The 26,385-nt window shown below is 46.2% G+C and overlaps 1 pseudogene; it reads right to left on the bottom strand.

The window, feature by feature from the left end:
- Positions 1-4,582: 4,582 nt before the first annotated feature.
- Positions 4,583-26,385, bottom strand: part of LOC121002418 — a 58,027-nt pseudogene continuing 36,224 nt past the window's right edge.

Below are 26,385 nucleotides of genomic sequence, written 5' to 3' on the forward strand. Positions count from 1 at the left end.
CCTGCTTAAAAATCCCCTGCTGGTGACTGCCGTCAGTGGACAAGTACTGACGGATCCAGTCCGGTTCATCACTGAGCCGTTGGAACTGCAGGTAGGGTGGTTACATGTTGAAAAGATTTCTCTATATGTGCTCCCTGAACTGTCCCATTCTCTTTTGCTGGGGTTGCCCTGGCTTAGGATGCACAATCCAGTAATCGAGTGGAGCTCTGGAGAGGTTCTTCAATGGGGTCAGCTGTGCCAAGGCAAGTGCTTATGTTCTATTCAACGAAGGGTCTCAATATCCCTCCCTAAAAACCTGGAGGCCTTGCCGGTGGTCTATCATTCCTTTGCGGATGTGTTTGATAAAAAAGAGGCTGAGACACTACCTCCCCATCGCCCCTATGACTGCCCAATTGATTTACTACCTGGGACTTCTCCTCCTCGGGGTCGTGTTTATCCTCTGTCTCCTGCTGAATCGCAGGCAACGGCAGATTACATTAAGGAGAACCTTGAGAGGGGTTTCATCAGGAAGTCTTCCTCACCTGCAGGGGCAGGATTCTTTTTTGTGAAAAAGAAAGATGGGTCTCTTCGCCCCTGCATAGACTACCGTGGTCTGAATAAGATCACCATCAAGAATAAATACCCTTTACCGTTAATTTCAGAATTATTTGATAGACTCCGTGGGGCTCGGATCTTCTCTAAGCTGGACTTGCGGGGGGCATATAATTTAATACGGATCCGTGAGGGTGACGAATGGAAGACAGCTTTTAATACCAGGGATGGCCACTATGAATACCTCGTGATGCCCTTCGGGCTCAGTAATGCCCCTGCTGTCTTCCAGGAGTTTGTCAATGACATTTTTCGAGATCTCCTCTATTCTTGTGTTGTTGTCTATTTGGATGATATTCTTATTTTTTCCAGTGACATCAGAACTCATCGCAGGCATGTGCAGGTGGTCTTACAACGCTTACGAGAGAATCGTCTGTACGCTAAATTGGAAAAGTGTGTCTTTGAAAAGTCGTCCCTGCCCTTCCTGGGGTACATCATCTCAGATCATGGTCTCAAAATGGATCCTGGAAAGGTGGCAGCAGTGCTCGACTGGCCCCGTCCCTCCGGCCTGAAGGCAATACAAAGGTTCTTGGGTTTTGCCAATTATTATCGTCAATTCATCCGTAATTTTTCTACCCTGACAGCTCCTATTTCCGGTCTGACCAAGAAGGGTGCCAATCCCAAACAATGGTCCCCTGAAGCAGAGACGGCATTTTCCTCCCTCAAGCAAGCCTTTTCTTCAGCTCCAGTCCTTAGACGCCCAGAACCCAACAAACAGTTCTTCTTGGAGGTGGACGCATCCTCCGTGGGAGCCGGGGCGGTCCTGTCACAGAAGAATGCCTCAGGTCGTATGTCTCCTTGTGTTTTTTTTTCTAAGTCATTTTCCACTGCCGAAAAAAACTATTCTATTGGGGACAGGGAACTCCTAGCAATTAAGTTGGCTCTAGAGGAATGGAGATATCTTCTAGAAGGTTCTAGCCTACCGGTCATAATTTACACCGATCATAAGAACCTCACCTATTTGCAGACAGCTCAACGACTTAATCCTCGTCAGGCCCGTTGGTCTCTCTTCTTTGCCCGATTTAATTTTCAATTGCATTTTCGGTCCGCTGACAAAAATATCAAAGCGGACGCTCTCTCGAGGTCCTTTGAAACCACAGATTCAGAAGACGAACCCCAGTTCATCATTGAACCAACTAAAGTAGTCCCAGTGGCTCCAGTTAACCTGTCCAAGGTTCCCCCAGGTAAGATCTTTGTTCCGGAATCTAAACGAAGGAAGGTTTTATGGTGGGGGCATTCATCCAAGATTGCTGGCCATCCAGGTCAACGGGGGACCTTGAATCTCATCTCCAGACATTACTGGTGGCCATCCATAACCGCGGATATTGTAGACTTTGTGGCTTCCTGTACCTTGTGTGCTCAGAATAAGTCTCCCAGACTGAAACCTGCAGGTTTATTATTGCCTCTTCCGGTGCCTGAGGTCCCCTGGCAGCATATTGGTATGGACTTCATAACTGATTTACCTGTCTCAGAGGGCTGTACAGTCATTTGGGTTGTCGTTGACCGTTTTTCTAAGATGTCGCACTTTATTCCGCTTCCAGGTCTGCCATCTGCTCCTCGTCTGGCTGAACTATTCATTTTACATATCTTCCGCCTTCATGGATTTCCCCTCCATATCGTCTCGGATAGAGGAGTACAATTCACCTCCCGGTTTTGGAGATCTTTATGTAAGTCTCTGAATGTCTCTTTGGACTTTTCTTCTGCCTATCATCCACAATCTAACGGCCAGGTGGAACGCATGAACCAAATATTGGTCAGTTTCCTGCGACATTTCACCAATGCCCATCAGGATGACTGGGTGAAGCTTCTTCCCTGGGCGGAATTTGCTCATAACAATAGAGTCAACCAAGCCACAGGTAAATCTCCATTTTTTGTGGTCTATGGACGACATCCAAGTGTTCCCCTTCCCGTGCGGCCTTCTTCTGGAGTTCCTGCGGCAGATTCCTGTGTGGAGCAGCTGTCTCAGGTCTGGTCTGACACTAAAGTATCGCTTCGGAGAGCAGCGGACCAGATGAAAAGGTCTGCGGATAAGAGGCGCAGACCTCCTCCTCAGTTTGCCATTGGAGACAAGGTATGGCTTTCTTCTAAGAATATCCGTCTCAGACTTCCCTCCTACAAACTGGCTCCGCGATTCTTGGGACCTTTTTCTGTGATCAAGAAAATTAATCCTGTTGCCTACAAGCTCAAACTACCTGCTACCTTGCGGATTCCCAACTCATTTCATGTTTCGTTACTTAAGCCAGCTGTCTTTAACAGGTTTTGCAAAGGCACTTCACAGAACCCTCCTCCTGTCACTATGGATGATGAGTTTGAAGTTAAGGACATTCTAGACAGGAGGATTGTCAGAGGTAAGACCTTCTATTTGGTGGACTGGAAGGGCTACGGGCCTGAAGAAAGGTCATGGGAATCTGCAGAGAATATTCATGCCCCTCTGTTGCTGAAGAAATTCCTCTCCAGGTCAGCCGTGTGGAGGAGGGGGCGTAAGAGGGGGGGTACTGTCAGTATGGGATCTGCATCTCCACTGCAGGGTGGCAGACCGCTGTCTACACATTGCAGCACTATGGGTCCCAGTACTGGCTTACCTTATAGGAGACGCAGGTGCCCGCCAGCATACCGCCGCATCCGTCCTCTTTGCCAGGTGTCATCTGATGTGCTATAGCATGCGCGCGCGCACCTCTCCCTTTCTTATAGGAGTAGGCAGCTGGTTCCTGATTACCATCCCCACCCGGAGGCGGGACTATTTGTATTTAAGGCAGCTTCACTCATCATGAAGTGCCCAAGCGTGGTTGTTGTACCTCTTGACTCCCGCTGAAGCATTCCTCTGTGTCTGTTTATTGGATTTCCTGGATTCTGACCTCTGCTTCGTTTGACCACGCATCTGCCTGCTGTCTGTTTATTGGATCACCTGGATTATAGACCTCTGCACTGCCTGACTACTCATCAGCCCATCTCCTCCTGTAAGTCTGCCTGGATCCAGATCCTGCACTGCCTATGAGACTGCTTATATCTGCACTGCCTGACAACGAGACTGCTTATATCTGCACAGCCTGACTACTCATCTGCCCATCTCCTCCTGTAAGTCTGCCTGGATCCAGACCCTGCGCTGCCTATGAGACTGCTTATATCTGCATGCTATATTGCTCTGAACTTTGTGTTGCCTGTATCTGTCAAAGTGACTTTTTGAATATTGTCTGCCAGTAAAGACCATCTGTTCCTTTATTCTGCCTTTGTTGGACTCTGTTCACACTACTGCAGGTAGCTGCATTCAAGGTAACCAGTGCAGACACCAGGTCCTCACTCTGAGAGTCAGCAGTCAGCAATATTGGACTAATTCCCAGTCCTCTATCAGCTGACACAGAGGATCCACATCCTCTGGTCATAACAGTCAGCATTTGGTCAGTAATCCATCAGTATTGCTAATGCAATAATATAAAAAAAACAGGAGTGGATCCAAAATAGAGATGATACGTGAACGGAATATTTGCATGTCTTCTGTGTTTTGTACCCACTCCTGCTTTGGTTATCGAATCACAAGGCAATAAATGTTTTTTTTTTTTTAACGGGGGAGAAAAAACAACGTTTATTTAACAAACAGGACATTAAATTGAACACACACAAAATACAACACAGAAGGGGCAAAACAACAAGATTTAAAAGAGAAACTGGAAAAAAAAGTGCTTCATCAACAAGAATGGATTAACGACCTGTGTCGGCTGATAACTGGAGGACGGTCCAACAAACACGCCGACTCCAGCTCATTCCAACAGTGCAGGCTACAGAATCACAGCTGGAAGGTAACTAGTCGGTACAGGCAACATCCGAATATCTTCAGAAATAAGCCTTAGTATGTGCAGGTCTCACAGTTGCTGTAACAGAATGGTAAAAAGCAGTATAATATGTAGTAAGCACTGCAGGGATCATGTTTAAAACATGTAAGACGTCAGGGGTTCCCAAACATTGTGGACAAGGTCCGAGATGAGAGTCGTCAATGTGTTCAATACTGGATGTTATTGATGGCCAGCGCCGTGATGAATTTCAGCACTCGGATTAGGAAGTTCTTAATGAGGAACTTTACTTTTCCTTCACAATGCGTTGATGCCACAGGTTGCTGATAAGTGGATTCTAAAATGTCTGAGGAACTGCGAGTAAAGACATTGGAACAAATTGTCCAACGTGACCTCGGACTTTGATTTATAAATATCATTCCATAAAGTCTTGAAGTCCTCTGCCTGGATTGCATAAGAAATGTCCATGCGAGGTTTGATGGGCACAGAGAAAATAAGCTCTGTGGCCGACACTGATCCAGACACGTCATACCCGGTCCATATCGCTACTAGCCACGTGAGGTCCTGAGAACTGATCACCAGCTTTCTCAAACAACAGTCAAAGTTTCTTTGGAACCAAGTCCCTACGATAGCCGGGAGTGCCTCCGAGCCATTATGCAGGAAGAGCAGGAGGCAAGTAAATGTCTTTGGTAATACCTCCAAAAGATCGCCCTCTGTGTACGTCCCACAGAACCAACCTGTCCACACAATCCAGTCCTCTCTGTTTGCCTTGGTGAGTGGAGGCTTGGATGAAATCTGTATGAGCACAAACAGCAGATCTCTGTCCTTTCCTTTGAGTCCAGGTAAACAGGAAAATTTGGCTTTTAGGTTCATCTCTGAGCCCACTTCAATGGCAAGACGCTTCTGCTTCTCGGCAGCTATGTGGGAAGACAGGTGCTTGGAATACTCTTTCATTCTGAGGTATGAGAAATTATACATCGGTGTCACGCTGTACAGAGTCCATTGTTTTTGAAGGAACAAAGCAGCCTGTGCCAGATCAAGAGTTTCCTACAAGGGGGTGCACTGCAGGATTTTTCTTTAAGACAAGCTTCGCAATGCAGACAGTCGACGTGCAGAGGTCAAGCTTCCGGGAGGATACCTTGAGCTGTGAAAATGACTTCTCCTTCGTGCCGATGACCTACTTCTAGGGGTTAACATCCCATAGGTTGGTGTTTGTATATTCTTGCGAAAAATGATGTTCCCGTTCACTGACTGTAAACAGAGATCTTGACAGACAAATGTATCAAACTCTGCTGCCATCTTTCTAGGCGCCATGTCTCCACTCCTTGACCAGCCAGATTTATAAGCATCTGTTCCAGGACAGGGAGCAGTGGAATGACATCATTTATCCCGTAGTCCTGGTGACTGATAAATAATGTGGCCTTCTCAAAGGGCCTGAGCAAACGGCAGGTGTCACGCATGAGCTGCCACTGGCTGACATCGAAGTTTCATAGGGGACTACTCCTGTCCGCTTGGATCATCAAGAAATCGTTTATGGCCTTTCTCTGTTCGTACAGTCGGTCCAACATATGGAGGGTGGAATTCCAACGGGTGGAAATGTCGTATATCAGCCTATGTTAGGTGATGCCGTTCTGCCGCTGCAGGTCAAGGAGGGTGTGCTTTGCGGTGTACGAGTGGCTGAAGTGCATGCAAAGTTTCCTGGCTATTGTTAGGATGCCTTGCAGATGGATGGAAGACTTCAGGAACCGCTTGACAACCAGATTGCACATGTGTGCCATGCAGGGCGCATGGCTCAGCCCTCCTTGACGCAGCACTGACACCATGTTCTTCCCATTATCAGTTACCATGGTTACGATTTTCAGTTGTCATAGAGAAAGCCAGGATTCGATTTCTTGCTGAAGGACACGGAGTAGTTCCTCCCCTGTGTGACTCCAATCGCCCAGGCAAACCAGGTGCAAAACAGCGTGAGAGTGATGAGAGGCATCACACATGGCTTGCATAAATTTTCCCAAAGAAAGCCTTTATCACATCAAGATTTTCACCACTAAGTAATTCGGTCCATACCACAAAAGAAGGTGTACAATCACCCATAAATAGAGTTGAGCGAACACCTGGATGTTCGGGTTCGAGAAGTTCGGCCGAACTTCTCGGAAATGTTCGGGTTCGGGACCCGAACCCGACCCGAACTTCGTCCCGAACCCCATTGAAGTCAATGGGGACCCGAACTTTTCGGCACTAAAAAGGCTGTAAAACAGCCCAGGAAAGGGCTAGAGGGCTACAAAAGGCAGCAAAATGTAGTTAAATCCCCTGCAAACAAATGTGGATAGGGAAATGAATAAAAATAAAAAATATATAGAAATTAACCAATATCAATTAAAGAGAGGTCCCATCGCAGAGAATCTGGCTTCATGTCAGCAGAGAATCAGTCTTCATGTCCTAGCAGAGAATCAGGCTTCACGTCACCCACCACTGGAACAGTCCATTGTCAGATATTTAGGCCCCGGCACCCAGGCAGAGGAGAGAGGTCCCATAACATAGAATCTGGCTTCATGTCAGCAGAGAATCAGTCTTCATGTCATAGCAGAGAATCAGGCTTCACGTCACCCAACACTGGAACAGTCCATTGTCATATATTTAGGCCCCGGCACCCAGGCAGAGGAGAGAGGTCCCATAACAGAGATTCAGGCTTCATGTCAGCAGAGAATCAGTCTTCATGTCATAGCAGAGAATCATGCTTCACGTCACCCAACACTGGAACAGTCCATTGTCAGATATTTAGGCCCCGGCACCCAGGCAGAGGAGAGAGGTCCCATAACAGAGAATCTGGCTTCATGTCAGCAGAGAATCAGTCTTCATGTCATAGCAGAGAATCAGGCTTCACGTCACCCAACACTGGAACGGTCCATTGTCAGATATTTAGGCCCCGGCACCCAGGCAGAGGAGAGAGGTCCCATACCAGAGATTCAGGCTTCATGTCAGCAGAGAATCAGTCTTCATGTCATAGAAGAGAATCATGCTTAACGTCACCCAACATTGGAACAGTCCATTGTCATATAATTTAGGCCCCGGCACCCAGACAGAGGAGAGAGGTCCCATAACAGAGATTCAGGCTTCATGTCAGCGACTCAGCAGAGAATCAGTCTTCATGTCATAGCAGAGAATCAGGCTTCATGTCACCCACCACTGGAACAGGCCACTGTCAGATATTTTTAGGCCCCGGCACCCAGACAGAGGATAGGTTCATTCAACTTTGGGTTGACCCGCAATATAATGGTAAAATGAAAATAAAAATAGGATTGAATGAGGAAGTGCCCTGGAGTACAATAAGATATGGTTAAGGGGAGGTAGTTAATGTCTAATCTGCACAAGGGATGGACAGGTCCTGTGGGATCCATGCCTGGTTCATTTTTATGAACGTCAGCTTGTCCACATTGGCTGTAGACAGGCGGCTGCGTTTGTCTGTAATGACGCCCCCTGCCGTGCTGCATACACGTTCAGACAAAACGCTGGCCGCCGGGCAGGCCAGCACCTCCAAGGCATAAAAGGCTAGCTCTGGCCACGTGGACAATTTGGAGACCCAGAAGTTGAATGGGGCCGAACCATCAGTCAGTACGTGGAGGGGTGTGCACACGTACTGTTCCACCATGTTAGTGAAATGTTGCCTCCTGCTAACACGTTCCATATCAGGTGGTGGTGCAGTTAGCTGTGGCGTGGTGACAAAACTTTTCCACATCTCTGCCATGCTAACCCTGCCCTCAGAGGAGCTGGCCGTGACACAGCTGCGTTGGCGACCTCTTGCTCCTCCTCTGCCTTCGCCTTGGGCTTCCACTTGTTCCCCTGTGACATTTGGGAATGCTCTCAGTAGCGCGTCTACCAAGAGGTAAGGACAAGCTGTACTCTGTGGGAGGCGTATCGTCATCGTCCTGCGTTTCCCCCCAGCCACGCACCAGTGATGGGCCCGAGCTGCGTTGGGTGCCAGCCCGCTGTGAACATGCTTCATCCTCATCCTCCTCCACCTCCTCCTCATCCTCGTCCTCCTCGTCCTCCAGTAGTGGGCCCTGTCTGGCCACATTTGTACCTGGCCTCTGCTGTTGCAAAAAACCTCCCTCTGAGTCACTTCGAAGAGACTGGCCTGAAAGTGCTAAAAATGACCCCTCTTCCTCCTCCTCCTGGGCCACCTCCTCTTCCATCATCGCCCTAAGTGTTTTCTCAAGGAGACATAGAAGTGGTATTGTAACGCTGATAACGGCGTCATCGGGGCCATCAGGGCACACAGGTCTCGCATGGAGGCCCAGTCATTGGTGGTGAAGTGGTGCTGTTCCGCAGTGCGACTGACCCGTGTGTGCTGCAGCTGAAACTCCACTATGGCCTGCTGCTGCTCGCACAGTCTGTCCAGCATGTGCAAGGTGGAGTTTCACCTGGTGGGCACGTCGCATATGAGGCGGTGAGCGGGAAGGCCGAAGTTACGCTGTAGCGCAGACAGGCGAGCAGCGGCAGGATGTGAACGCCGGAAGCGCGAACAGACGGCCCACACTTTGTGCAGCAGCTCTGACATGTCGGGGTAGTTGCGAATGAACTTCTGCACCACCAAATTCAGCACATGCACCAGGCAAGGGATGTGCGTCAAACCGGCTAGTCCCAGAGCTGCAACGAGATTTCACCCATTATCGCACACCACCAGGCCGGGCTTGAGGCTCACCGGCAGCAACCACTCGTCGGTCTGTTGTTCTATACCCTGCCACAACTCCTGTGCTGTGTGGGGCCTGTCCCCCAAACATATGAGTTTCAGAATGGCCTGCTGCCACCGGGCTGTGCTGAAGTTGGTGGTGAAGGTGTGTGGCTGACTGGATGAGCAGGTGGAAGAAGAGGAGGAGGAAGCTGAGTAGGAGGAGGAGGAGACAGGAGGCAAAGAATGTTGCCCTGCGATCCTTGGCGGCGGAAGGACGTGCGCCAAACAGCTCTCCACCTAGGGCCCAGCCGCCACTACATTTACCCACTGTGCAGTTAGGGAAATATAGCGTCCCTGGCCGTGCTTACTGGTCCACGTATCTGTGGTTCGGTGGACCTTGCCACAGATGGCGTTGCGCAGTGCACACTTGATTTTATCGAATACTTGGTTGTGCAGGGAATGCACGGCTCTCTTTGAGAAGTAGTGCCGGCTGGGAACAACATACTGTGGGACAGCAAGCGACATGAGCTGTTTGAAGCTGTCTGTGTCCACCAGCCTAAATGACAGCATTTCATAGGCCAGTAGTTTAGAAATGCTGCATTCAGGGCCAGGGATCGAGGGTGGCTAGGTGGGAATTTACGCTTTCTCTCAAATGTTTGTGAGATGGAGAGCTGAACGCTGCCGTGTGACATGGTTGAGATGCTTGGTGACGCAGGTGGTGGTGTTGGTGGTACATCCCATGTTTGCTGGGCGGCAGGTGCCAACGTTCCTCCAGAGGTGGAGGAAAAGGCCGAGGCGGCAGCAGCAGAAGATGCCGAGGCGGCAGCAGCAGAAGAGATAGCAGGGGGAGCCTGAGTGACTTCCTTGTTTTTAAGGTGTTTACTCCACTGCAGTTTATGCTTTGCATGCAGGTGCCTGGTCATGCAGGTTGTGCTAAGGTTCAGAACGTTAATGCCTCGCTTCAGGCTCTGATGGCACAGCGTGCAAACCACTCGGGTCTTGTCCTCAGCACATTGTTTAAAGAAGTGCCATGCCAGGGAACTCCTTGAAGCTGCCTTTGGGGTGCTCGGTCCCAGATGGTGGCGGTCAGTAGCAGGCGGAGTCTCTTGGCGGCGGGTGTTCTGCTTTTGCCCACTGCTCCCTCTTTTGCTACGCTGTTGGCTCGGTCTCACCACTGCCTCTTCCTCTGAACTGTGAAAGTCAGTGGCACGACCTTCATTCCATGTGGGGTCTAGGACCTCATCGTCCCCTGCATCGTCTTCCACCCAGTTTTGATCCCTGACCTCCTGTTCAGTCTGCACACTGCAGAAAGACGCAGCAGTTGGCACCTGTGTTTCGTCATCATCAGAGACGTGCTGAGGTGGTATTCCCATGTCCTCATCATTAGGAAACATAAGTGGTTGTGCGTTAGTGCATTCTATGTCTTCCACTGCTGGGGAAGGGCTAGGTGGATGCCCTTGGGAAACCCTGCCAGCAGAGTCTTCAAACAGAATAAGAGACTGCTGCATAACTTGAGGCTCAGGCAGTTTCCCTGATATGCATGGGGGTGATGTGACAGACTGATGGGCTTGGTTTTCAGGCGCCATCTGTGCGCTTTCTGCAGAAGACTGGGTAGGAGATAATGTGAACATGCTGGATCCACTGTTGGCCACCCAATTGACTAATGCCTGTACCTGCTCAGGCCTTACCATCCTTAGAACGGCATTGGGCCCCACCAAATATCCCTGTAAATTCTGGCGGCTACTGGGACCTGAGGTAGTTGGTACACTAGGACATGTGGCTGTGGCAGAACGGCCACGTCCTCTCCCAGCACCAGAGGGTACACTAACACCACCACGACCATGTCCGCGTCCCTTACTAGATGTTTTCCTCATTGTTACCGTTCACCACAATAAGAAAAATATTATTTGGCCCAATGTATTGAATTCAAATTCAGGCCTTTTTTTTTTACAGACACCTAACACTATCTGGCTATCTATTTAGGTACCGTATTACACTAATACAGGCACAGCAGTAATGACAGATTTAGCTGAATATAAATTGGAGGCCTATTATTTAGGCGCTGGGTGACAGGTATACGTTTACGGACAGAATTAGACTTGGATATGCACAGTAGCGTGTGTGTGAAGTTATTGAGAATGACCCTATCAGCACCTTGAATCTAATATACCCTTTTATGGATAGATTTAAAGTAGGCCTGATACAGCAGAAACCACTAATTTAGGAAATTGCTAGGTTGGGAATTGTATTTCAACCCAGAACAAAAACTGTGCTTTGACGGACACAATATAACTTGACCAGCTACAGGAATAACCACAGATTTAGCTGAATATAAATTTGAGGCCTATTATTTAGGCGCTGGGTGACAGGTATACGTTTACAGACAGAATTAGACTTGGATATGCACAGTAGCGTGTGTGTGAAGTTATTGAGAATGACCCTATCAGCACCTTGAATCTAATATACCCTTTTAGGGATAGATTTAACCACTTCAGCCCCCAGTGCTTAAACACCCTGAAAGACCAGGCCACTTTTTACACTTCTGACCTACACTACTTTTACCGTTTATTGCTCGGTCATGCAACTTACCACCCAAATGAATTTTACCTCCTTTTCTTCTCACTAATAGAGCTTTCATTTGGTGGTATTTCATTGCTGCTGACATTTTTACTTTTTTTGTTATTAATCGAAATTTAACGATTTTTTTTGCAAAAAAATGACATTTTTCACTTTCAGTTGTAAAATTTTGCAAAAAAAACGAGATCCATATAGAAATTTTGCTCTAAATTTATAGTTCTACATGTCTTTGATAAAAAAAAATGTTTGGGTAAAAAAAAAATGGTTTGGGTAAAAGTTATAGCGTTTACAAACTATGGTACAAAAATGTGAATTTCCGCTTTTTGAAGCAGCTCTGACTTTCTGAGCACCTGTCATGTTTCCTGAGGTTCTACAATGGCCAGACAGTACAAACACCCCACAAATGACCCCATTTCGGAAAGTACACACCCTAAGGTATTCGCTGATGGGCATAGTGAGTTCATAGAACTTTTTATTTTTTGTCACAAGTTAGCGGAAAATGATGATTTTTTTTATTTTTTTTCTTACAAAGTCTCATATTCCACTAACTTGTGACAAAAAATAAAAACTTCTATGAACTCACTATGCCCATCACGAAATACCTTGAGGTCTCTTCTTTCCAAAATGGGGTCACTTGTGGGGTAGCTATACTGCCCTGGCCTTCTAGGGGCCCAAATGTGTGGTAAGGAGTTTGAAATCAAATTCTGTAAAAAATGACCTGTGAAATCCGAAAGGTGCTCTTTGGAATATGGGCCCCTTTGCCCACCTAGGCTGCAAAAAAGTGTCACACATCTGGTATCTCTGTATTCAGGAGAAGTTGAGGAATGTGTTTTGGGGTGTCTTTTTACATATACCCATGCTGGGTGAGATAAATATCTTGGTCAAATGCCAACTTTGTATAAAAAAATGGGAAAAGTTGTCTTTTGCCAAGATATTTCTCTCACCCAGCATGGGTATATGTAAAATGACACCCCAAAACACATTCCCCACCTTCTCCTGAGTACGGCAATACCAGATGTGTGACACTTTTTTGCAGCCTAGGTGGGCAAAGGGGCCCATATTCCAAAGAGCACCTTTCGGATTTCACAGGTCATTTTTTACAGAATTTGATTTCAAACTCCTTACCACACATTTGGGCCCCTAGAATGCCAGGGCAGTATAACTACCCCACAAGTGACCCCATTTTGGAAAGAAGACACCCCAAGGTATTCCGTGAGGGGCATGGCAAGTTCCTAGAATTTTTTATTTTTTGTCACAAGTTAGTGGAAAATGATGATTTTTTTTTATTTTATTTTTTTCATACAAAGTCTCATATTCCACTAACTTGTGACAAAAAATAAAAACTTCCATGAACTCACTATGCCCATCAGCGAATACCTTGGGGTCTTTTCTTTCCAAAATGGGGTCACTTGTGGGGTAGTTATACTGCCCTGGCATTCTAGGGGCCCAAATGTGTGGTAAGGAGTTTGAAATCAAATTCTGTAAAAAATGACCTGTGAAATCCGAAAGGTGCCCTTTGGAATATGGGCCCCTTTGCCCACCTAGGCTGCAAAAAAGTGTCACACATCTGGTATTGCCGTACTCAAGGGAAGGTGGGGAATGTGTTTTGGGGTGTCATTTTACATATACCCATGCTGGGTGAGAGAAATATCTTGGTCAAATGCCAACTTTGTATAAAAAAATGGGAAAAGTTGTCTTTTGCCAAGATATTTCTCTCACCCAGCAGGGGTATATGTAAAATGACACCCCAAAACACATTCCCCACCTTCTCCTGAGTACGGAGATACCAGATGTGTGACACTTTTTTGCAGCCTAGGTGGGCAAAGGGGCCCATATTCCAAAGAGCACCTTTCGGATTTCACAGGTCAATTTTTACAGAATTTGATTTCAAACTCCTTACCACACATTTGGGCCCCTAGAATGCCAGGGCAGTATAACTACCCCACAAGTGACCCCATTTTGGAAAGAAGAGACCCCAAGGTATTCGCTGATGGGCATAGTGAGTTCATGGAAGTTTTTATTTTTTGTCACAAGTTAGTGGAATATGAGACTTTGTAAGAAAAAAAAAAAAAAAAAAAGAAATCAGCATTTTCCACTAACTTGTGACAAAAAATAAAAAATTCTAGGAACTCGCCATGCCCCTCACGGAATACCTTGGGGTGTCTTCTTTCCAAAATGGGGTCACTTGTGGGGTAGTTATACTGCTCTGGCATTTTCCAGGGGCCCTAATGTGTGGTAAGTAGGTAAATGACCTGTGAAATCCTAAAGGTGCTCTTTGGAATATGGGCCCCTTTGCCCACCTAGGCTGCAAAAAAGTGTCACACATGTGGTATCGCCGTATTCAGGAGAAGTTGGGGAATGTGTTTTGGGTTGTCATTTTACATATACCCTTGCTGGGTGAGAGAAATATCTTGGCAAAAGACAACTTTTCCCATTTTTTTATACAAAGTTGGCATTTGACCAAGATATTTCTCTCACCCAGCATGGGTATATGTAAAATTACACCCCAAAACACATTCCCCAACTTCTTCTGAGTACGGCGATACCAGATGTGTGACACTTTTTTGCAGCCTAGATGCGCAAAGGTGCCCAAATTCCTTTTAGGAGGGCATTTTTAGACATTTGGATACCAGACTTCTTCTCATGCTTTGGGGCCCCTAGAATGCCAGGGCAGTATAAATACCCCACATGTGACCCCATTTTGGAAAGAAGACACCCCAAGGTATTCAATGAGGGGCATGTCGAGTTCATAGAAAAAAAATTTTTTTGGCACAAGTTAGCGGAAATTGATATTTTTTATTTTTTTCTCACAAAGTCTCCCGTTCCGCTAACTTGGGACAAAAATTTCAATCTTTCATGGACTCAATATGCCCCTCACGGAATACCTGGGGGTGTCTTCTTTCCGAAATGGGGTCACGAGTGGGGTATTTATACTGCCCTGGCATTCTAGGGGCCCTAAAGCGTGAGAAGAAGTCTGGAATATAAATGTCTAAAAAAATTTACGCATTTGGTTTCCGTGAGGGGTATGGTGAGTTCATGTGAGATTTTATTTTTTGACACAAGTTAGTGGAATATGAGACTTTGTAAGAAAAAAAAATAAAAATTCCGCTAACTTGGGCCAAAAAAATGTCTGAATGGAGCCTTACAGAGGGTGATCAATGACAGGGGGGTGATCAATGACAGGGGGAGTGATCAATGACAGGGCTGGTGATCAATGACAGGGGGGGTGATCAATGACAGGGGGTTGATCAATGACAGGGGGGTGATCAATGACAGGGGGGTGATCAGAGAGTCTATATGGGGTGATAACCACAGTCATTGATCACGCCCGTGTAAGGCTTCATTCAGACGTCCGTATGCGTTTTGCGGATCCGATCCATCTATCAGTGCATCCGTAAAAATCATGCGGACATCTGAATGGAGCTTTACAGGGGGGTAATCAATGACAGGGGGGTGATCAGGGAGTCTATATGGGGTGATCACCACAGTCATTGATCATGCCCCTGTAAGGCTTCATTCAGACGTCCGGATGCGTTTTGCGGATCCGATCCATCTATCAGTGGATCCGTAAAAATCATGCGGACATCTGAATGGAGCTTTACAGGGGGGTAATCAATGACAGGGGGGTGATCAAGGAGTCTATATGGGGTGATCACCACAGTCATTGATCACGCCCCTGTAAGGCTTCATTCAGATGTCCGGATGCGTTTTGCGGATCCGATCCATCTATCAGTGGATCCGTAAAAATCATGCGGACGTCTGAATGGAGCTTTACAGGGGGGTAATCAATGACAGGGGGGTGATCAGGGAGTCTATATGGGGTGATCACCACAGTCATTGATCACGCCCCTGTAAGGCTTCATTCAGACGTCCGGATGCGTTTTGCGGATCCGATCCATCTATCAGTGCATCCGTAAAAATCATGCGGACATCTGAATGGAGTTTTACAGGGGGTTGATCAATGACAGGGGTGTAATCAATGACAGGGGGGTGATCAGGGAGTCTATATGGGGTGATAACCACAGTCATTGATCACGCCCCTGTAAGGCTTCATTCAGACGTCCGTATGCGTTTTGCGGATCCGATCCATCTATCAGTGCATCCGTAAAAATCATGCGGACATCTGAATGGAGCTTTACAGGGGGGCAATCAATGACAGGGGGGTGATCACCACAGTCATTGATCATGCCCCTGTAAGGCTTCATTCAGACGTCCGGATGCGTTTTGCGGATCGGATCCATCTATCAGTGCATCCGTAAAAATCATGCGGACATCTGAATGGAGCTTTACAGGGGGGTGATCAGGGAGTCTATATGGGATGATCACCACAGTCATTGATCATGCCCCGTAAGGCTTCATTCAGACGTCCGGATGCGTTTTGCGGATCCGATCCATCTATCAGTGCATCCGTAAAAATCATGCGGACATCTGAATGGAGCTTTACAGGGGGGTGGTCAGGGAGTCTATATGGGGTGATCACCACAGTCATTGATCATGCCCCGTAAGGCTTTATTCAGACGTCCGGATGCGTTTTGCGGATCCGATCTATCTATCAGTGCATCCGTAAAAATCATGCGGACATCTGAATGGAGCTTTACAGGGCGGTGATGAGGGAGTCTATATGGGGTGATCACCACAGTCATTGATCATGCCCCTGTAAGGCTTCATTCAGACGTCCGGATGCGTTTTGCGGATCCGATCCATCTATCAGTGCATCCGTAAAAATCATGCGGACATCTGAATGGAGCTTTACAGGGGGGTGATCAGGGAGTCTATATGGGGTGATCACCACAGTCATTGATCATGCCCCTGTAAGGCTTCATTCAGACGTCCGGATGCGTTTTGCGGATCCGATACATCTATCAGTGGATCCGTAAAAATCATGCGGACGTCTGAATGGAGCTTTACAGGGGGTTGATCAATGACAGGGGGGTAATCAATGACAGGGGGGTGATCAGGGAGTCTATATGGGGTGATCAGGGGCTAATAAGGGGTTAATAAGTGACGGGGGGGGGGTGTAGTGTAGTGTAGTGGTGCTTGGTGCTACTTTACTGAGCTACCTGTGTCCTCTGGTGGTCGATCCAAACAAAGGGGACCACCAGAGAACCAGGTAGCAGGTATATTAGACGCTGTTATCAAAACAGCGTCTAATATACCTGTTAGGGGTTTAAAAAAACACATCTCCAGCCTGCCAGCGAACGATCGCCGCTGGCAGGCTGGAGATCAACTCTCTTACCTTCCGTGCCTGTGTGCGCGCGTTCACAGGAAATCTCGCGTCTCGCGAGATGACGCATATATGCGTGACTCTGCGCAGGGCTGCCACCTCCGGAACGCGATCCTGCGTTAGGCGGTCCGGAGGTGGTTAAAGTAGGCCTGATACAGCAGAAACCACTAATTTAGGAAATTGCTAAGTTGGGAATTGTATTTCAACCCAGAACAAAAATATATCCTTTGCCAGACAGCAGACAGTATTACAATTGGCTGGCCACAGCTGAAACACCAGATTTAGGGTACTGCTATTTTAGCAATTGTATTTCACCCCTCAATAAAATAGCAAGCACAGCCAAGCCCCTGATGTAGGATATAGCAAAAAAAATAACCACACTATTGATGGTTAAATGGACTTTGTGACAGCTTTCCCCTGATGTAGGATATAGCAAAAAAAATAACCACACAATTGATGGTTAAATGGACTTGGTGGCAGCTTGCCCCTGATGTAGGATATAGCCAAAAAATAACCACACTATTGATGGTTAAATGGACTTGGTGGCAGCTTGCCCCTGATGTAGGATATAGCAAAAAAAATAACCACACTATTGATGGTTAAATGGACTTGGTGGCAGCTTGCTCCTGATGTAGGATATAGCCAAAAAATAACCACACTATTGATGGTTAAATGGACTTGGTGGCAGCTTGCCCCTGATGTAGGATATAGCCAAAAAATAACCACACTATTGATGGTTAAATGGACTTGGTGGCAGCTTGCCCCTGATGTAGGATATAGCAAAAAAATAACTACACTATTGATGGTTAAATGGACTTAGTGACAGCTTGCCCCTGATGTAGGATATAGCAAAAAAAATAACCACACTATTGATGGTTAAATGGACTTGGTGGCAGCTTGTGCTGGCGCACCACAAGCCACAAAATGGCCGCCGATCACCCCAGAAAAAAGTGACTGAAAAACACTCTGGGCAGCCTAAAAACAGTGAGCAATTGAATAGCAGCAGTTCAATGATCCACAGCTGTAGATCGATCACTGACTTAAGTGTTTTGGAGGAGTTAATCACTGCCTAATCTCGCCCTAACGTCGCAGCTGCAACCTTTTCATAGAATGTGTCGGCAGATAAGAACCATTTGGCCCATCTAGTCTGCCCAATATACTGAGTACTATGGATAGCCCCTGGCCCTATCTTATATGAAGGATGGCCTTATGCCTATCCCATGCATGCTTAAACTCCTTCACTGTATTTGCAGCTACCACTTCTGCAGGAAGGCTATTCCATGCATCCACTACTCTCTCAGTAAAGTAATACTTCCTGATATTACTTTTAAACCTTTGCCCCTCTAATTTAAAACTATGTCCTCTTGTAGCAGTTTTTCTTCTTTTAAATATTCTCTCCTCTTTTACCTTGTTGATTCCCTTTATGTATTTAAAAGTTTCTATCATATCCCCTCTGTCTCGTCTTACTTCCAAGCTATACATGTCAAGGTCCTTTAATCTTTCCTGGTAAGTTTTATCCTGCAATCCATGTACCATTTTAGTAGCTCTTCTCTGAACTCTCTCCAAAGTATCAATATCCTTTGTGGAGATATGGTCTCCAGTACTGAGCACAATACTCCAAATGAGGTCTCACTAGTGCTCTGTAGCACCTCCCTCTGTCTACTGGTAATGCCTCTCCCTATACACCCAAGCATTCCGCTAGCATTTGAGCACCTCCCTCTGTCTACTGGTAATGCCTCTCCCTATACACCCAAGCATTCTGCTAGCATTTCCTGCTGCTCTATGACATTGTCTGCCTACCTTTTAAGTCTTCTGAAATAATGACCCCTAAATTCCTTTCCTCAGATACTGAGGTTAGGACTGTATCACTGATTTTATATTCTGCTCTTGGGTTTTTACGCCCCAGGTGCATTATTTTGCACTTATCCACATTAAATTTTAGTTGCCAGATTTTTGACCATTCCTCTAGTTTTCCTAAATCCTTTTCCATTTGGTGTATCCCTCCAGGAACATCAACCCTGTTACAAATCTTTGTGTCATCAGCAAAAAGACACACCTTACCATCGAGGCCTTCTGCAATTTTGCTGATAAAGATATTAAACAATATGGGTCCCAGAACAGATCCCTGAGGTACCCCACTGGTAACAAGACCTTGGTCTGAATATACTCCATTGACTACAACCCTCTGTTGCCTGTCCCTCAGCCACTGCCTAATCCATTCAACAATATGGGAGTCCAAGCCCAAAGACTGCAATTTATTGATAAGCCTTCTGTGTGGGACATTATCGAAAGCCTTACTGAAGTCTAGATAAGCGATGTCTACTGCACCTCCGCCATCTATTGTTTTAGTCACCCAATCAAAAAAATCAATAAGATTAGTTTGACATGATCTCCCTGAAGTAAACCCATGCTGTTTTTCATCTTTCAATCCATGGGATTTTATATGTTCCACAATCCTCTCCTTAAGTATGGTTTCCATTAATTTCCCCACTATTGATGTCAGGCTTACTGGCCTATAGTTGCCCGATTCCTCCCTACTACCTTTCTTGTGAATGACATAACAACCAATACGTATTGAAATATAAAAAGTATGTGTGTAAAATTGACAATAAACCCATTAAATAGCACACAATATAGTATAACTCAATCTTTATTAATTAAAAGAGAATAAATGATTACATGATACAAAACAATACAATTACATGTAGTGGTAGCAGTGCAGGAGTGTACTGCGACAAGTATAACAACCATCACGCCCCCTGAAGTAAGCCAGGCGAAATGCGCCTCAGGTTGGTGCCATCATCTTCTCTCCTCTCCTGATCAGTATTAGCTGCTTAATGTCCTCTCTTTCATCCATTGCTCCTTGTCTTCTGGCTGCATGAATGTCAGTACACTGTTATGTGCTGGGATTCTCGGTATAGACCCCACTCTGACTTCTGTGCAGCGGTAATACTATGGGCAGGGTGAAATTATGTCATGAGGTCAAGTATTGAGTTGCCTACTTCCTGCGCTGGTATGTATGTATAATTTACATTGGTATCGCAGCATTGTAGGTGTGTATTCTCCTTGACAGCGCTTAACCTGTTCCGGACACAGGGCGTACCGGTATATCCTATGTATTTCCGATCACCGCTGCTCGGCGGGCGGTGATCGGAACCCGGTGCCTGCTCAAATCATTGAGCAGGCACCTTGGCTAAATGCGAGGGGGGGGGGGGTCCTGTGACCCCCCCGTGTAGGCGATCGCAGCAAACCGTAGGTCAATTCAGACCTGCGGTTTGATGCGTTTCCGGGTTATTCGGGTCTCTGGGGACCCGATAACCCTAACAGGATGGTGATCAGTGGTGTGATAATACACCACTAATCATCATCCTTAGATCCTGAGAGGCGATGGTGACATCACCACTCAGGATCGCTCTCATTGGTGGGCTGGGCGGTCGGTTCATTCAAATTATCGCAGCGCTCCTCCTCCTTTTCAGTCCGGAGCCCGAGGAGAGAGGAGCGCTGCATCGTGTCTCAGAGCCAGCACCCCCCCATCTGTTCAGAGCCCAGGATCCAGCACCCCATCAGTGCCCCAGCACCCCCAGGTATTTAGGGAAAGGCTACGGACATGTTAGATTAGGCAGGGATATTTAGGGAAAGTAAGTTGAAGAAAAAAAAGTTTTCGGACGGTTGATCAGCGGTTTTGAATTATTATTTTTTTAACATTCTTTCCCCTTTTTTTAGTCAGTCTTTTTTTTTTTTATCTGTTAGGTTTAGGGTGAGTTCGCTAACACCCGTGCCCCCACACACACGCACACCAAATAAAGATTAACCCGCACACACACACGCAGATACACACTCCCCTATGGCCCGCCGGTTGTTCTCGGCCGAGGAGGCATACGCCCAGCTTGCCTCCGAGTCCGAGAGTCCCAGTGAGGACGAGGATGACCCCACTTTCCTGTTGTCATCCGCGTCATCCTCATCATCTAGCAATGATGATGAGCCCCCAAAGCGGCGGAGACGCCGCCAGGCGGAGCAAGGGGACCGCCATGCTAGGGACCCTGTGGCCCACCCTAGTACGAGAGAGAGAGAGACACCAATAATAGATACCTCACGAAGGGAGTATGAGTGCTAGGCCTAGACGCCAAGTATAAACACCAAAAAGAGCTTGTGCTTGTGCGCATTTATACATACATCTTCCACCTCACTTTCATGTTTACACATGTCCTACTAGTGTTCATGTTCATATAATATATTTACTCACATTCTGGTTTTTATGTTTATTCACTCATGATTGATATTTTTATATACATTTCTTTGTGTATTTTTTACAAGGATTTAATATACTATTGCCTAACATATGTCCTTTATAAGTCCTTTTTATGGCACTGACATTTCCGACTTGCTGGCATATGCGTTCCAATGGTCATGTGATCTGCCTCATGCGTTCCACGCTCTCATTAGGTATTTTCGGTATTACTGCTGTTACCATCTCTTATTGGTGGTTTCATGATGTTGGGATGTCTATCGGAATCTCCTCTGCTGCCCCATATTAACTATTTACTTATGTCCTAGTATTTGCAGGCCTCCGTTCTGCTTCTCTCCCGAACCGGAAGTGACACATTACGTTCCATGACGCAGTGCGTACCTCCTGGGTATCGGAAGTGACGTAGTGCATTCCACGGTGGAACGCACGCGCTTCTCCTCCGTGTGTGGCCACACATGTGTCTCTCCCTCCTCCCAGCTGCTTAATGTTTAGTCATCTATAAAATGTACCCTATTGGCATTACCTGCACATACACCCCTTGAGGAAGCTTACGCGAAACGTGCGTCGGGCCTTTTGGATCACCACTCTGGTATTTATGTTATTATTTGTTTACTATACCGTTGATCATATCATCCATGTACATTGTACTTTGCACTCTGCACTTTATACTTATGTACTGCATCTGGTTTTAGTATTGTTCACGGTGTTGACCGGGTCATTGTATTATACACCCAGTTGGGGTTAATTATTTACCATTTAGTACCTCTGCGACCTTGTCAGTATTGTTTTACATTTTGCCCAGTATTGTGATCCGTTTTCATCCTGTGTGTCCTTCATCCACCATTGTATTGTCTATCATTGTTTATCGGATTTTCTTCTTTGATATTATAATAAAGTTTATATTTATTGCCAGTTTGTCACAGTCGTTACCTCTGGCTGTGACCTTCTGTCTATGCTCTTGCTGCAGCTCAGTTTCTGTGTGCTATTTGTGGTTCTGTATGGGTTAACTCCCCTGTGTTCCTATTAGGAGTTAATCCTCTGTCTTCTCCATGGGTGTGGTCTCTCTGCTGCACCCATGGAACCTGTATATAAGGCTGAGGTTTCCTCAGTTCTGGGTCAGCTCTCCTGGTGTGTGTTGTCTTGTCCTGCTCCTGGTTTGTACTCTCTCTCCCATGCTGCTGACCCATGGGATCCGTGTCTGTCTGTCTGTGCTCTGTGGGTTTCCCTACTTGTTCATTAACGTCGTCTGTCTGTTATCTGTTCTGCCTGTTATGTTTTAGTTACTTTGTGTTTATTCTGATGTCTGTGTTCAGCAAGCCTTTGTAGCAGAGTGGCATGACAAGGCCATGCAGTTTACTACTGGTGGAGCAAGTCCTTCTCTGCTCATTGCCACTCCTGCTCCCTTGCGTGAACTCCTGCTCGTATTATTAGTTCCCCTGTTTTGTATTCATATGTCTGTGTTCAGCAAGCCTTTGCAGCAGAGTGGCATGACAAGGCCATGCAGTTTACTACTGGTGGAGCAAGTCCTTCTCTGCTCATTGCCACTCCTGCTCCCTTGCATGAACTCCTGCTTGTGTTATTATTTGCCCTGTTTTGTATTTACCTGTCTGTTATGTTTGCCTATGTGCCGTCGGTACCTTCTGGTACCTGTTGTCCATTCGCTCCTGCTGTCACTGTCTAGTTCACGCTCCAGAGTGGACCCTGGCAACTTCCTGCGGCAAAGCCTAACCTTACCTTCTGAGGCCCTAGTGAAAACCAGGAGTTGCTTAGTCACGCCCCTCTGGAGTATTACTAGACAGTGGCGCAGTGGGGGTTTTCTCCCACTGTGCTGACGGTACATAGAGCTCTTGTTTTGTCTGTGCTGCCTTCCCTGTTTTGTTTGTGCAATAAACTCTTATGTGTCTGTACCTGATTTCTGTTTGTTTATTGCATGACGACGCGGTGGTCTCTCCTGGGATCTCCAACTCGTGACACAGTTGTGCCACCCTAGTACGAGCAGCTCTGGGGCTCGTACTAGTTTTCCGGCCCACCAGTAAAATCCACCGGAGCCCCCCGAATCCAGATTTCCACAGTGGGCTTCACTGAAGATGACTTTTTTAGTCTTTTTTTCAGTTTTTTGACCATTTTGTAAATCTAATGGTGGAACAAACAAACCTGTACACCCAACAGTTTGTTGCTCAACACCCGGGCTCCTTTTTGGCTAGGCCCGGTGGCTGGACACCGGTCAGTGCAGCCGAGATGAGGACGTTTTGGGGCCTCGTGTTGCATATGGGCCTAGTCAAGAAACATAGTGTCAGGCATTACTGGAGTAGGGACGTCCTCTACCAGACCCCGCTTTACACTACGGCCATGACACGCTCCCGGTTTGAGGCCATCCGGAAATGCCTGCATTAATCAGATAAAGCAGCATGTCCCCACCAAGGTGATCCTGCCTATGACCGCCTGTACAAAATCAGGCCGGTCATCGATCCCTTTGGGGCCAAATTTGTACAGGCCTATGAACCTGGAAGGTAGGTCGCGGTTGATGAGTCTCTCATTGCATTCAAGGGGAGAATCCTTTTCCGCCAGTATGTTCCCTCTAAGCGGGCGAGGTATGGCGTGAAGCTGTACAAACTTTGTGAGAGTACCTCAGGGTACACTTACAAGTTTCGTGTGTACGAGGGGTGAGATTCCCGTATTCAACCCCCAGAATGTCCCCCCACTCTGGGTGACCTTATGTACCCACTGCTAGATAAGGGTTACCACCTGTACGTGGATAACTTTTATACTAGTATCCCCTTGTTCCAGTCCCTCGCTGCCAGATCCACGTCCGCTTGTGGGACCGTGTGGAAAAATCAACACGGCCTCCCTACCTACCCCCTCCAGGTACCTATCCCTAGGGGTGAGACCCGTGCCCTTACCACTAGAAACCTGTTGCTGGTCAGATATAAGGACAAGAGGGATGTCCTTGTACTGTCCACAATTCATGGTAACAGCATCACCCCTGTCCCTGTGTGAGGTACCTCAAGCCTGATTGTATCGTCGACTACAATCGGTATATGGGAGGAGTTGATCTCTCTGATCAAGTCCTCAAGCCATATAACACCATGCTCAAAACCTGGGCATGGTACAAAAAAGTTGCGGTCTACTTGGTACAGGTTGCCTTGTACAACTCTTTTGTGCTGTCCCGGAGCGCTGGCAACACAGTGACATTCCTTCAGTTCTATGAGGCAGTCCTCAAGGCCCTGATCTTTTCTGACCGGGAAAGAGCAGGCCGGAGTACCTCGGGAACTGTAGGCGCCCGGATCGTCCCTGGCCAACACTTTCCAGGTGTGGTCCCCCATACTGGAAAGAAGGGACGGACCCCAAAAAAGTGCAGAGTGTGTCACAGGAGGGGGATACGGAAGGACACCACTACTCAATGTGACACGTGCCCAGATCATCCGGGCCTCTGCATTATTGGTTGCTTCAGGGAGTACCACACTTCCATTGAGTACTAAATTTATATCCCAATTTTGCCACTGACAATCGGATAAAAAACTGGTTCTCAGACTTGAGACACTAAAACAAAAAAAAAAGTTTTCAAAAATATTATTTAGTAATAATTGCCGCGTCCGTAAGAATCTGCTCTATAAAATACCCCCCTAACCCCTCAGATGAACATGGTAAAAAAAAAAGGTATTTTTTTGGCACCTTACATCACAAAAATTGTAATAGCAAGCGATCAAAAAGTCATATGCCCCCAAAATAGTTCCAATAAAACCATCCTCTCATCCCACAAAAAATGAGCCCCTATCTAAGATAATCGGCTAAAAACAAAAAAAAAATGACTCAGACTATGGAGATACTAAAATGTTTTTTTTTTGTTTATAAAAAGATAATATAGTGTAAAACATAAAAATAAAAAAAGTAGACATATTAGGTATTGCCACATCCATAAGAATCTGCTTTATCAAAATACCCCCCCCACCCCCCAGATGAACACGGTAAAAAATAAAAAATAAAAACGGTGCCAAAAAAAGCAATTTTTTGTCAAATGTTCCATTCAAATCCGTTTTTTTCCAATAACATCGTAAGGGTTAACAGCCAAACAAAACTTAATATTTATTACCCTCATACAGCAGTTTACAGAAACACCCCATATGTGGTCGTAAACTGCTGTATGACCAAACGGCAGGGCGCAGAATAAAAGGAATGCTGTATGGTTTCTGGAAGGCAGATTTTGATGGCCTTTTTTTTTGGCACCATGTCCCATTTGAAGCCCCCCTGATGCACCCCTAGAGTAAAAACTCCATAAAAGCGACCCCATTTAAGAAACTACACCCCTCAAGGTATCCAAAACAGATTTTACAAACGTCGTTAACCCTTTAGGTGTTCCACAAGAGTTATTGGCAAATGGAGATGAAATTTCAGAATTTCTATTTCTGGTAACCTTGCCTCACAAAAATGTAATATACATAAACCAAAAATCATATGTACCCTAAAAATAGTCCCAACAAAACTGCCACCTTATCCCGTACTTTCCAAAATGGGGTCACTTTTATGGAGTTTCTACTCTAGTGGTGCATCGGGGGGCTTCAAATGGGACATGGTGTAAATAAACCAGTCCAGCAAAATCTGCCTTCCAAAAACCACACGGCGCACCTTTCCCTCTAAGCCCTACTGTGTGCCCGTACAGTAGTTTACAGCCACATATGGGGTGTTTCTACAAACTACAGAATCGGGGCAATAAATATAGCATTTTGTTTGGCTGTTAACCCTTGCTTTGTTACTGTAAAAAATGGATTAAAATGAAATTTGAGAATTTAAATTTGTTGGCAAATTTTCCATCTCCATTTGCCAATAACTCTTGTGCAACACCTAAAGGGTTAACAAAGTTTGTAAAATCAGTTTTGAATACCTTAAGGAGTGTAGTTTCTTAGATGGGGTCACTTTTATGGAGTTTCTACTCTAGGGGTGCATCAGGGGGGCTTCAAATGGGACATGGTGTAAATAAACCAGTCCAGCAAAATCTGCCTTCCAAAAACCATACGGCGCACCTTTTCTCTCTACGCCCTACTGTGTGCCCGTACAGTAGTTTACAGCCACATATGGGGTGTTTCTGCAAACTACAGAATCAGAGCAATAAATATAGCATTTTGTTTAGCTGTTAATCCTTGCTTTGTTACTGGAAAAAATGGATTAAAATGGAAAATTTGCCCAAAAAATTGAAATTCTCAAATTTCATCCCCATTTGCCAATAACTCTTGTGCAACACCTAAAGGGTTAACAAAGTTTGTAAAATCAGTTTTGAATACCTTGAGGGGTGTAGTTTCTA

This window comes from Bufo bufo, chromosome 5 (genome assembly GCF_905171765.1).
Source record: "Bufo bufo chromosome 5, aBufBuf1.1, whole genome shotgun sequence".
NCBI lineage: Eukaryota > Metazoa > Chordata > Amphibia > Anura > Bufonidae > Bufo > Bufo bufo.